Source organism: Carlito syrichta, unplaced genomic scaffold (genome assembly GCF_000164805.1).
Source record: "Carlito syrichta isolate Samal-C Ts95f unplaced genomic scaffold, Tarsius_syrichta-2.0.1 Scaffold310671, whole genome shotgun sequence".
NCBI lineage: Eukaryota > Metazoa > Chordata > Mammalia > Primates > Tarsiidae > Carlito > Carlito syrichta.
Genome location: NW_007254767.1, coordinates 178,212 through 191,408, shown reverse-complemented (window position 1 = coordinate 191,408; position 13,197 = coordinate 178,212). Strand labels below are relative to the sequence as shown.

Here is a 13,197-nt window from a genome sequence, read left to right as displayed (position 1 = left end):
CATCTGAGATCAATTCTGATAGAAAATGTCCCCTTATTGAGTACGATCAATATTGCAGTTGTAGAATACCAGCATTATGTATATAATAAATATAAAAGCTTAATAGATTTTCTTAGGAATGTGGTTTCATGAAATGCATGAAGAGTGTGTATGACTTCAGTTGTCAGAATAGGACCAATGATTTGTTGTCTGGGTTTTACCTTGACAAAGGAAAATTTCTAATTTCAGCCTGTCTAGATGAGCCCAGGAAGGCTGAATCAGCTTCATTCTAAACCATCAACATCTGTGACCTTGGAAAAAAATCAATATTCACCTAGTCTTTGGGAAATGGAGTTAATTCAACTTCTAATTCAAGTCAATTAATAGCTATCAATCCCTCACAGTGTGCTGGATACAAGTGGTTAACTTTATTGTCCACCTGTAACCCACTATAAATGGGAGACCAATTTGTATACACTGAACTATTAATATGTAATCCAAAGTTGGGCTATCGTCATTACACAGACAAAGCATTAAAGGGAAACAGATGATGACTGAAGGTAGCTGGCAGAGAGGAAAGCTTCACAGAGAAAATGAAATTTAAAGTTAGAACATTAAGGAAGAGTGCCCTTTTCCTTTCTTCTTAGAAAACACTCAAGAATCCCATAGAATCACATATATTCTCTTTCTGACTGATTAAATGCTTCCAGTTATCTAATATATGAACTGCTTCTGTTGGTAGGGAACTAATGAACTAAATTAACTTTTTAAAAGGTAACCATTCTGTCTTGTATTGATTTGTGAATAATGAAGTTGGAAGTAGATGTAATAGTTTCTCAAATGGTGAATTTGAGTCAAAAAGATATTTCTTTTTTAAAATTTTTTATTATAAAATTAGGTACAATTAAGGCTTAGATATACAAATGTGCATCGTTCAGGCACTCTTGTTAATAAGGGGTGTCTCCCCATCCCCAGACAGATATTGACTACTGTTAGTCCCACCTCCCTTTCTCTCCCTACCCCACCATATTTTCCAACCACTGTCAGTCCTTTTCTTATAGTATTATGGTAGATGTTCAAGGTCCACCATATGACTGAGAACATGTGATACTAAGATTTTTGTTTCTGTGAGAGATCACTCAGTATTATAGACTCTAGTTCCATCCAGGTTGCTGTGAAATTCTTGATTTTGTTATTTTTTATGGCTGCATAGTACTCCATCATGTATATGTACCACATTTTATAAATCCAGTCCTCTTTTGATGGACAGCATGGTTGGTTCCAGGTTCTTGCTATTGTGAACAATGCTGCGATAAACATTCGTGTGCAGGTATCTTTTTGATAGAGTGATTTGAGTTCTTCAGGGTATATTCCCAGTAGGGGGATTGCAGGGTCATATGAGAGGTCTATATTTAGAACTTTTAGGAATAACCACACTGCTTTCCATGGAGGTTGCACTAGTTTGCACTCCCACCAACAGTGTAGAAGTGTTCCCTTTTCATCACACCCTCTCCAGCAACTGTTATTTTTTGAGTTATTGATAATTGCCATTCTGACTAGAGTTAGTTGGTATCTCAGTACGATTTTGATTTGCATCTCCTTGATGATTAGTGAGGTTGAACATTTCTTCATGAGTCTGTTAGCTGCTCGGATGTCTTCCTTTGAGAAGTATCTGTTCATATCTTTTGCCCACTTTATAATGGGGTTGTTTGTGTTTATTTTTCTTTTCAGCATATTTGAGTTCCTTGTAGATCCAAGATGTTAAGCCTTTGTCAGACCTGGCGTTGGTAAATACTTTTTTCCAGTCTGTAGGCTATCTCCCTGCTCTCTTGATGGTTTCTTTGGCTTTGCAGAAGCTTGTCAGTTTAATGAGATCCCACTTGTCACTTGTCTATCTTATCTCTTGTGGCCTGTGGGTTTCGGGATTTATTCAGGAATTGGATGCCAGTTCCAATTTTCATAAGGGTATGTCCTGCATTTTCTAAGGTTCTTATGGTTTGAGGTTTTACACTTAGGTCTCTAATCCATTTAGAGTTAATTTTTGTGTGTAGGGATAAACAGGGGTCTTGTTTGAATCTTATGCATGTGGTCAGTCAATTTTCCCAACACTATTTACTGAATAGGTTCTCCTCTCTCCAGTGGTAGGTGGTGGAGGCTTTGTTGAAGATGAGTTGGTTGAGAAATTGAGGTTTTGCTTCTGGAGTCTCAATTCTATTCCATTGGTCTATATGCCTGTTCCTGTACCAGCACCAAGCTGTTTTGATTATTGTAGCTTTATAGTAAAGTTTGAAGTCTGGTAATGTGATACCACCTGCTTTGTTTTTGTTGTTTTTTTTTTTGCTGAGGATTGTTCTGGCTATTCTTGGTCGTTTGTGTTTCCATATGAATTCCTGTATGGTTTTTCTATCTCTGAGAAGAATGTTGCTGGTAATTTGATGGGTATTGCACTAAATATGTAGATTGATTCATTTTTTGATTCTAACAATTTTGAGGTGGAGTCTGTTAGCATATATATGTATGTCAGCATACATATATATATACAACTGACCTTCAATGTACTCCCCTTGGGAAGCACTGATGGAGTGTTTAGTCTACTCATCAAAGCAATTTTGGAAGTCTTTTTCTGGAATGGCCATCAGAGTTCACCTCTTTATTTGTTGAGATCTGACAAATAAGTTTGCAAACTTTTCACTGTGCACTTACATTGACAGCACTCTACATATGATTGTATTGCCACATTCTTCCTACTCTGAGGATCTGGACCCCCAAAATAAAGAAAACATTGAAAGGAAGACATCTGAAGACATTCGGGACGTTATGAGTAATATGACAACACCTCTGATAGCTGTTCCTGAAAAAGAGTTCCAAAATTGATTTGAAGGGTGTACCAGGCAACCAAAGGGATTACTTCACAGCTGCCCAAAGGGATTACTTCAAAAGTGACAGTATGTATGTAACATTTTCTCCAAGGTGAGTTTGTAAATTTAATTGTTGAGCCCTGCCACACACACATATACATACACACATATTTATAATATCTTATCATGTCATTACCAAACACAAACATCCATTTTTTTCTTAATATGAATCTATTTTATAATTTTCTCATGTCTAATTTTTCTGGGTAGTACTTCCAGAACTATGATAAATATAAATTAGCAGGCATGATTGTCTAGTTCTTAATCTTTTTAAAAAAGTTTTTTAAAGATGTGGGGTGCAATTCAGTGTTAAGTATGCAAAAGTTCTTTATGCAGGTATTCTTGTTGATTAGGTGTGCCATCCCTTCCCTTAGCAGTTTCCCACTACTGCCAATCCTGCCCCCGCTCCCCTGCAGTTTCCCAATACTGTTAATCTCCTTGTTATAGTATTATGATAATTTTTCAAGGTCCACTTATGAATGACAACATGCGGTACTCAGTTCTTTGTTTCTGTGATAAATAACTCAGTATTATAGACTCTAAGTCCATCCAAGTTGCTGCAATGATCATATTCTTGTCCTTCTTTATGGCTGCTTAATATTCCATCATGTATATGCACCACATTTTTTTTATTCAGTCCTCTTTTGATGGGCGGCATGATTGATTCTGTGTTTTTACTATTGTGAATAATACTGCAATAACAATGCATATACAGATATCTTTTTCATAAAATGATTTGAGTTCCTCTGGGTATATTCCCAGTAGGATGATTGTGGGGACATATGGAAGGTCAATTTTTTAGATCTTTTAGGAATTGTCTGTTTTCCACCAAGTATGTACTAATTTATATTCCCACCAACAGTGTGGGAGTGTTCCCTTTTTCCTCCATTCTCTCCAGCATGTTGTTTTTTGAGTTACTGGTGTTGACCATCATGACTGGAGTTAGATGGTACCTCTGTGTGGTTTTAATTTGCATCTCTTTGATGACTAATAAGGCTGAGCAATTTTTCATGTATCTGTTGGCTGCAATTATAATACTATAAGAAAGGGATTGGCAGTAGTGGGAAACTCCCAGGGGAGGGAGAGGCACACCTCATCAACAGGGGTACCTGCATAATGAACATTTGTATACTGAACCCTGAATTGTACTCCGCATCTATAAAACTTAAAAATAAATAAATAAACATTATTTGGCACATTAGTTGTCATGGGTAAATACCAAAAATAAATAAATAAATAGATAGATAAAATAATGTGTGTGAATTGCATCCAATGTTTCTTCTGCATTTATTGAGATTATGTCATTTTTTATCCTTTGTTCTATTAATGTAGTAAATCATACATTTGATTTCCATAGTTGAAACATTCTTGTATACAAGAGATAAATCCCAATTGATCATGGTGTATGATGCTTTTAATGTGCTACTGGATTTAGTTTGCCAACATTTTGTTGAGGGGTTTTGCATATTTGTTTGTAATTTTGTTGTGTCATCTTTATCTGGGTTTGGTATATGGGTAAAAGTAGCCCCATAAAATGCATTGGAATGAATTCCTATTTCCTCAATTTGTTGAAAGTTTTAAAATGTTAGTATTTATTCTTTAATAAATTTGTTTGGTGAATTCACTAGTGAAGTCATTTGGTCCATTGCTTTTGTTTGTTGAGAAAATTCTTAGCTTTTTTTTTGCTGAGAGGTTTTTGATTAGTGATTCAATCTCCCTACTAGTATAGGTCTGTTAAGACTTTCTATTTTTTCATGATGTAGTCTTTTTAGTTTGTATGTTTCTTAGATTTTACCCATTTCTCCTAGGTTGTTCAGGTTGTTTTCTTGGTATAACTACTTATATTATTTTCTCATAATTTTAGAAAATTTCTGTAACATTTATATTAATGTCTTCTCTTTAATTTTTAATTCTATTTTTTTGTCTTCACTTTTTTTGTTTTCTGAGGGTATGTTGTTTGTGATCATCTGTTCAATAAACCAAACCTTTGTTTCTGTTAGTTTTTACATTCCTCTATTCTTTAGTTTATTCCTGCTCCAATCTTTGCAAAATTGGCCTTCAGCCATTTTTTTCAATGGTAATTTGTCTATAAATTGGTGCCAAATAAATGTGTTTGTGGAGGGAATCAAGTTCCAGGTCTCTTACTCTGCATGTTGTTGACTTGACTTTCAATTAACTTAATACTGAATATTACAAAACCTTGCTTTCTTGAAGTAACTCTCTCTTGGTCATGGTCTGTTATCTGTTTTTATGTAAAATAAGATTTTATTTTCTAACAATTTGTGAATTTTGGCAACCATGTTCCTGAAGGATAGAATTGTGCAGTTTTTTTTCTTTTTTTAAAAATAATATCTTTTTCTGGTTTGAGATCAGATTAATATTGGTTACATAGTACAATAAAATGTAGTCCCCTTTCATTTTTGACAATTTATATAGATTTATATTGTTTATTTTTAATTGTTTAGTAATATTTTCCAGTGAGTCCCTACATAGTTGAAATTTTATTTATGTGAAAGTTTTTAACTAAAATATTAATATTATTAGTTTCTATCAAAATAATGTGGTTATCTGCAATTCTTACATTTTCATGGTTTTTATATTTCAATAAATTTGTCAATAAATTCTAGTAGACTGATAACATTGAGTTTTACCTTTACATCAAGTCTTATTTTTTTTTTCTGCCTTTTTAGTTGGGGTGCTGTTTCAGGTGCATTTGTTTTTATTATGGATATTTTGAGGTTCACTCTAGCAATTGCTATACATGCCATATTGTTTTATATGTTCTTGTTCACTTTTTTCTTTTTATGACAATGTTTTTAGGATATTTTGAGTTATTTTAATGATTCTATGTATTCTGTTTGCTATGTATTCTGATGAAGACTCTCAGCTACATGTCTTCATCGCTTTGCATTTTCGTTTGCTGGGTCACAGTCAAGATATTATCTCAACAAAGTATGCTGACACCTCATCAACAATGGTACCTGCATAATGAACACTTCTATACCTAACCTGAATTGTATACCACATCTTTAAAATAACAAAAAAGTATGCTGAAACAGTCATTGAATTAATCTCTTTTTTTTTTTACTACTGCCAGAAATAACAACCCTTCATTTCCTCATTTACAATGCCTGAAAACCAATGATTCATATACTTTGTCTGTTTTGTTGTTGTTATTGTTGTTGTTTCAGACAGTCTGGTAAATCTTTTTGGAAGGTAAGTATATATCCTATTACTCCATCTTTATTAAAAAGAGTCTATTTCTAAATAATTTTATCTTATTTTAGCAAGTATAGTGTACCAGGTAAAGAATCACAAAAGGTATATTTTTTTTAACTCAAATTTCCATGTCTATTTCTAAATACACCCAATTGATAGTAACAATTATTCCAGAATCTCAAAATTTGTTTCACAAAGACACTTTGAAAAAAACTCGCTATGTTCCCATTAATCTTAATGGGGCTAAACTTTTCCCCTGTTAGTCTCATCTGTCTCCTTCCATGCTCTTTATTGATAAACTAATGAAACCGGCCCAATTAATTAAACAAAATAAACAGTATTAGTATGTTAAAAAGGAAAAAAACTGAAGTACTAACTATTTGTCTTATTATGACGCGCCCAAGATAAACCTGTTGCCCCAATCTTAATTGGCCCATGCAAATAGATGAAGCATATGTTAAGGCTAATATGATTATATATATACATATATAAACTGAATATATATATACTATATATATATTATTTTGATTGCATGTGTAAACTGAGCACTGTAATTGAGGAGTTGTTATTTACAATTATTCTACAACAGTCATAAATGTTACTAGTGCAATGTGAAAATTTTATACATATATAACTTTTTAGTGAAACTGATACTTAGATTAACATACTGAGTTAAGTGAAACCAGGATTTCAAGGGATATGAGAGTTCTCTATTGTACCTTTAATAAAAGGTCAATAGTACTTACCAAAATTATCATTTGGGGTTATTAAAATCTTTCTCTAAACTATTTTGTTTATTAATCCAACCCCTAATATTAAACTGTTCTAATTGAAGAAAGGATTGGCATAGTGTCTTGAATATGCTGATTAACTGTTAAAAGTACTGATATGCTGAGTATATGTCAAAGGACCTCCAAATGTTGTTAATTATATGGTAAAAGTACCTCCAACCAAATAACATGCTTAAAAGTGGCATATGTCCTACATTTCTTGATTCTCTTTTACACAAGCACTTTTACACATCAAATGCAAAAAGAGAAGGAACTGGTTTTCTATCCCGGTCCTACTACTTTCTTTGTGAGTGCGGTAAAAAGAACTTCCTTAGTCTCTCTCTCTTAGCCTCTCTCCTCCTTGAAAATAAGGAGTTTTGACATTGAAGGCATGCTGTGAATTTCAGGTTAAATTAGATATGCAAAATTTGGCACATACAGGTAATATTTACCTTTGTGTTCTGACAGAAAAATGTGTCATTTGAAGAGCATCTGAAAAGACTGGTATGGCTGATGAACAAAAGCAACACTGGCTGCTATGTATCAGGCATTCCTGGAGGCCAGCCGGGCAAAATACATAGAATCTTCCTGGTCATCTACATTTATTCACATTGCTGTGCACCCCCAGTGACACTGAACATCCTGGTTTTCACTCTAAGTATAGGACCCCAACCCACTGGACACCTGACCGTGACCACAGTGGGTCTTCAGGAGACAGAAAACACAATACAGGATCTTGCTCAGACTATCTCTCTTGCACCCTCTATCTCTTGGATGACACGAGTACTTACCTGTGCGATCTTCCATGGTGTGCCTTACCTCCCAGTTCTGGATGCCAGTCGCTGCCTCCTTTTTTCACTAGGTGCCATCATAATACCAGCTCAGAGATGTAACTGTTAACACCCAATGATGCTGAACATCTTGATTCCTACCCCACTCCTGGAGAGATTTCTTGGAGCCTGATGTGTCCTCAAGATCTACATCATGACTGTAACAATTAGAAGCCATTTGAGTCTGTGAGCCTAGGTTTTTCCTCACTGGAACTTACATCTGAAGATCATACTTCTCTCTTGAGGCTTCTGAGTGCATAACTCCCATCTATACTTCAGAGTCCATATATTGCTGAAATATGGACTATTTTTTGTGATTGCATGACAAAATATATATATTTGCATAATAGATACATGAAAACAAACACGATTGACAGAGTTGCTAAAATATAGATGCCAAGTCCAACCTAACTGGCTGAAGTGGGAATCTGTGAGAATGACTGGCCTAAATCAAATTAAACGGAAATGCCTTATAAACATTTTAAAAAACCAAATCAACAAGTTCTGTTTCCTAACACACAATGTGAGGATCTAGTCTCCAATGAGGTCAGAGTGGTTGGAAAGTAGAATAGAGGGAAATTGCAAGGGTGAGTCACCTGTTCCCTCCCCCATCTGCTCCTCGTTTGTTCCTGATGTTGATGAAAAGCCAAACTTGGTAAAATATTTAAAGAGGTTAGTTTTGAGTCAATTGAGTGATCATGGCCCAGGGTATAGCAGTCACAAGAGATCCTGAGAAAATGTGCCTGAGGTAGTCAGCTTAGAGTCTGGCTTCAACGAGTTTAAGGGTTTGATTTAAGAAGTCAGTAGAAGCCAGGCTCGGTGGCTCAGCCTGTAATCCCACGCCTTTGGGAGGCTGAGGTGAGTGGATTGCCTGAGCCTGCGGGTTCGAGACCCACCTGGGCAGCGAGACCTCATCTCTACAATAAAGCAAAAAATCAGCCGGGCATGGTAGCACATGCCTGTAATTCCGGCTACTGGGAAAGCTGAGGTGGTAGAATCGCCAGAGCCCAGCAGGTCGAGGCTGCGGTGGCCGGGAGCAGCCACTGCATCTCCAGTCTGGGCGACAGAGTGAGACTGCAACTCAAAAAAAAAAAGTCTGTGGTAAGATGGGAGATCCATGGTCCTCATAGGTCGAAGCCCTCAGAGAGCATGTAATGGAATACCAGAGTCAGGTTAAAATTTGATCTTTTATTTACTACAGAAAGTCTTTTTGGTCACTCTTATGATCTCTATTTTAATGTTAATGCTAGTCCATTGAGACTAACCTACAAAAGGGAGGGAATAGAACAAGGCTTGTCCAAACCCTCTTCAGTTATGGTCTGGAATTTAGTGTTTTGGGTTTCTCTGAGATTTCCTTAGCCAAAGGAGTGGTCTATTTAGTTGGTTGGGAGACTTGTGGCTTTAATTTTGGTTTACTGTAGGTTGTCCTCTCTGACATTCTGATTTCACACAGAATCTTGAGGTCTAACATGTGATGTCATAAAGGTAGCTACTTCCACATCCTAGTCCCTGGGACTCAGAATATTTTGCAGAAAGTCTGGCACAAAACACATCAATCCTCACACATGTCAGTTCTTCCACCACAATTAAGTCAAAAAACAAAGACATGTGAGCAGAGGCAGATTAATAAGAACCTATATTTTTATACATAGCATCAGGGAGAGATAAGGGGCCATTGAGTCAAATCTTTAAAGGGAAAAAGAACACCTGCAAATAGCAGTGACCATTCTCCCAATCTTGGACTAGGAAGATCTGGCCCAGAATTTGTGCCATCTAGGTTAATAGTCAAGTAAGGGATGTTCAGTTTATGGCACTTGCAGGTCTCTTGTACTCTTTGTGGTGATTGTAAAGTGTATTTTATATAAACTGGTCTATCCCATGGTATCTCTCTCTCACACACGCGTGCGCGCGCGCGCACACACACATACACACACACACACACACGCACACACACACACACGCACACACACTCAGACACATGTGCACATAGAACATTAGATTTTTTTGGGCCTCAGATTTATGTAATTAGAGCAGGTTAAGTTGACCTTAAAGGGAACTAAGAGGCTTTCTCATGGACCAATATATTTTCTAGGTAACCCTATGTGGAGAGGTTTTCTCACTGTTGAGTGAGATACATGAGAGGAATCATCCATGGAATGGTGGCTCCTGAAGCTCTTAGCAGGTGCCATGGTGCCATAGTGGCTGCTTTTCCTTCTTATATCACAGGCACAGTTGCTTTTCCCAGGAGTCTCCAAATACAAGTATATTATCCACAGTGCTGGCTACTCTAAAGTCACAAGGAACAACCTGACTGGGTGATTCACTGGTGTTTTTTCTCAAAGGGAGATTAGAGGGTTTCCTGCATCCACAGTGTTGTTCTTTATTGTACTGCCCATGTTTACCAATGTGGCCTCATGTTCTCTGTGTGAATAGTAGACCATTCTTGGATACAGGGGAGAATGGAACCTGACAGCCCTGGTATCTACAGCACTGGAGTCAAAGTTTGGCTTGGATACTGTTTCAGATATACTACTCACTAGAGTGGAAGTTACCAGAGGAACTATGATCAGAAGTCATGTAAAAACTGGGGAGACAAGGATCATACTGTTGCCCATGGAGTTTTCTTAATTTGGGTTTATAGGTCATTTTTCCATTTAAAGGATGGTTAAATATTGGAATGGGACTGGAGAAAATAAGGTAGGTGGGCAGATGACTTCTCATTGTGTTAACTTCTCAGGATGCCACTACGTTGCAAATAATTTTGAATTTGGGAAAATGGGAGTCCACTCACCCAGAAGCTAGGAGTGGATCTGGAAGTCATAACCTTAAAAAGAAGAGTATTGTCAATGTAAATGTCCCCAAGATCTGAAGTGATCTGTGAGGTCAAGTGAGTAGATGTATTAGCTGAGATGCCAGAAATGACTCCTGTAGGATTGATAGACTTGCCAGGGGTAATGGGGATCATGATAGAATGGACTGGATGAGGAATGAGGAGGAAAAAAGGATGGGAATTGACACACAGTGATGTCTGGAACTTCTGCTGAAGTGAGAGTTAAAGGATCAGGGCTTGGGGACAGGAGACAGACAGGCAGGGTAGGAGAGGTGGCAGCCAAGTCAGCCTAATACGTGGTGAAAAGAACAGTTGGGTCTGCAAAGTATAACTGACCAGAAGCAGGGAGGCTGCTGTCCTCCAGCAAGTGAAGGGAGAGAAGGGACAGCCCGGGTGGTGGTACAATTTGCCAAGGTTAGTGTTTCATTCTCTTCTTAAGCTGCACGATTTTGCTATTACTTTTAGCCCCAATGTACTTGCACAAAGAACCCAAATCATTCTAAATAGCTGTGTCCAGACATTCAGTATGTGGGGGCAGCTCACTTATATTCCACAACAGTTGCAGTGGATATGGTGGCAGCAGTGGCAGTGAAATAGATAATGTCCTTTGGCAAGGCCTAGGACTGGCAGCTCTCTTTAAAGAGCTACTTGGTGGAATATGGGGTGACTCCTTGCGTCTCCTTCATACAGCACATCAGCAAGTCTGGAAAGCTGGGCACTCCAACATTTCTTTGGTGGACTTGTCCAGCAACAAAGAGAAGCTTGGGGCTGGGTCTGGGAGCATGGCTGGATCTGTCTCAAGAGGCCCGACATCTCCAGCATGCTTGGATTGGTATGTTCTTCACAGAGGGAGCCCACTGGAAACACCTAGGCCTTCTCACTCAAGTTTTTTTTAGTTTGAACATGGGAGGTTTCCCTCCAGCAGCCCAGGACAGCCCCCCATGGAAGTGAAATCTCCCCTAGTCTCTAGGGGCTGAGATCTCAAAGCTGCTTCCTCCTTGCTAGGGTGGTCCTATTTCTTGACCTCCTGCTCTTTGATCACATCCTTCTACTCCTCTTTGATTACCTTTTCGGTTCTCCTTGGGGCCTCCCCTTGACCTCCTTGCGGAGCCTGGATGGTGTCAGTTTCATAGGACTGACCACCTGCTCAGGTGGGGAAGGCGGAGGGTATACTTGCGGCCGAGAGGAGCAATCCTCGCGGAGGTCAAGTGTCCCTACTTAAGCGACGTCCCCACAGACAGCGCGGGTTTCTTCTCCGGGGCTTCATTCCAGGATTCAGGTGGCGGGGTCCCCAGGGAGGAACCCGTGGCCTGCGGGAGAGGACCTCGCTCCTTTGGGGCGATGTAGAGTCTATGGGGTGGAGTCATACAACCCAGACTAGGGTTCAGCAGCCTGCAGGCAGGAAAAGGGCCAGGGGCAGGCTCAGGAGCAGAGGGGTGGCCCTGGCCAGGAGTGGGAGCCTTGGCGGAAGGCGGGACTACTGGAACCCGGCACCTCCAGTGTCACCAGCTGGACCAGAAAACCAACTCAGCCAGTAAGAAACTGAGGAAATTGCCCACGACCAGCAGGTTGTGAGGCCTGCATGGCCAGAAAAGAGTCCCCAGCCACCAACTGGAGACGAGTCCCCAGCCACCAACTCCTCTCTCAGCCAAACACACACAGGGTAGCCCCGTGACTGTGACGTCTCAATGGGGCTCGTGACATGAGGGGGCGCGTCAGGGAAGGGGCATGGTTCTGGCCAAGCACCAAGGAAGGGCGACAACGGGCACTGCGCGAGGTTCCACCCACCGCCAGCGCAGGTGGACATTCTGTCACCTGGGGATTTCCTGCTGCTGCTTGCAGGTGATTGGCCCCAGGTGGGCCACTCTGTGGAGGTTGGTGGGGACTGCCCGGTCTAGTCACTCAGTGACTGTGTGTCGCTCCCCTCCTCTCTGCGTCATAGGGGCAGAACCCGATCAAACTCAGCCCAGGGGCAGGCCAGTTCCTGCCAAGCTCCTTCAGGCCCTCTCCCTTCTCCAGTACCGCCCTGGTCTGAAGGTCACAAGCCCAGGTGCGAAGATGATGCGGTTGTGGGACCTGACTGGGTGCTGCACCCTATGATATTCTTCCCTATATGGCGTAGTCTCTTCGTTTATTTTTACAAATCGGGTTTAATCATTTAAGCTTCAGAACATTCCTCAGGTGATACATTTGTTGGTCCAGCCGTGATTTGAACCCTGGCTGTATGATTCCAGAGCGCAAGTTCTGGCCTGTGTGTCTCATCATGTACACGTCAAGAGAGATATATAAACATTTCTTTTCGGTAGTCGTTTGCATACTTAGCACAACGTCATATCTATGATGAGCTCATACATGCCTAGGAGGAGGTTTTTATTTCAACACCTAAGCTATTCTACTCAAAAAAATATATGGTAGAAACAACGGATTGTTAATCTAACAACACCCCACAATTTTTTTCTCATTCAACCTTGGAGTCCAGATTTTCTTTTTGGTCTACTTTGAAAAATCTAAATATGTATCATATTGTAAATCCACTTTGGTCTATCCTGACAGAAATTCACCAGTAGATTATTCAATATGGATAAGAAGTCAGTTTCTTTTTTTTTTTTTCTTTTTGAGTTGGAGTCTCACTCTGTCGCCCAGACTGGAGT

The 13,197-nt window shown here is 39.3% G+C and overlaps 1 pseudogene; it reads left to right on the top strand.

The window, feature by feature from the left end:
- The window catches only part of LOC103270897, a 33,213-nt pseudogene that overhangs the window by 8,482 nt on the left and 11,534 nt on the right, over window positions 1–13,197 (top strand).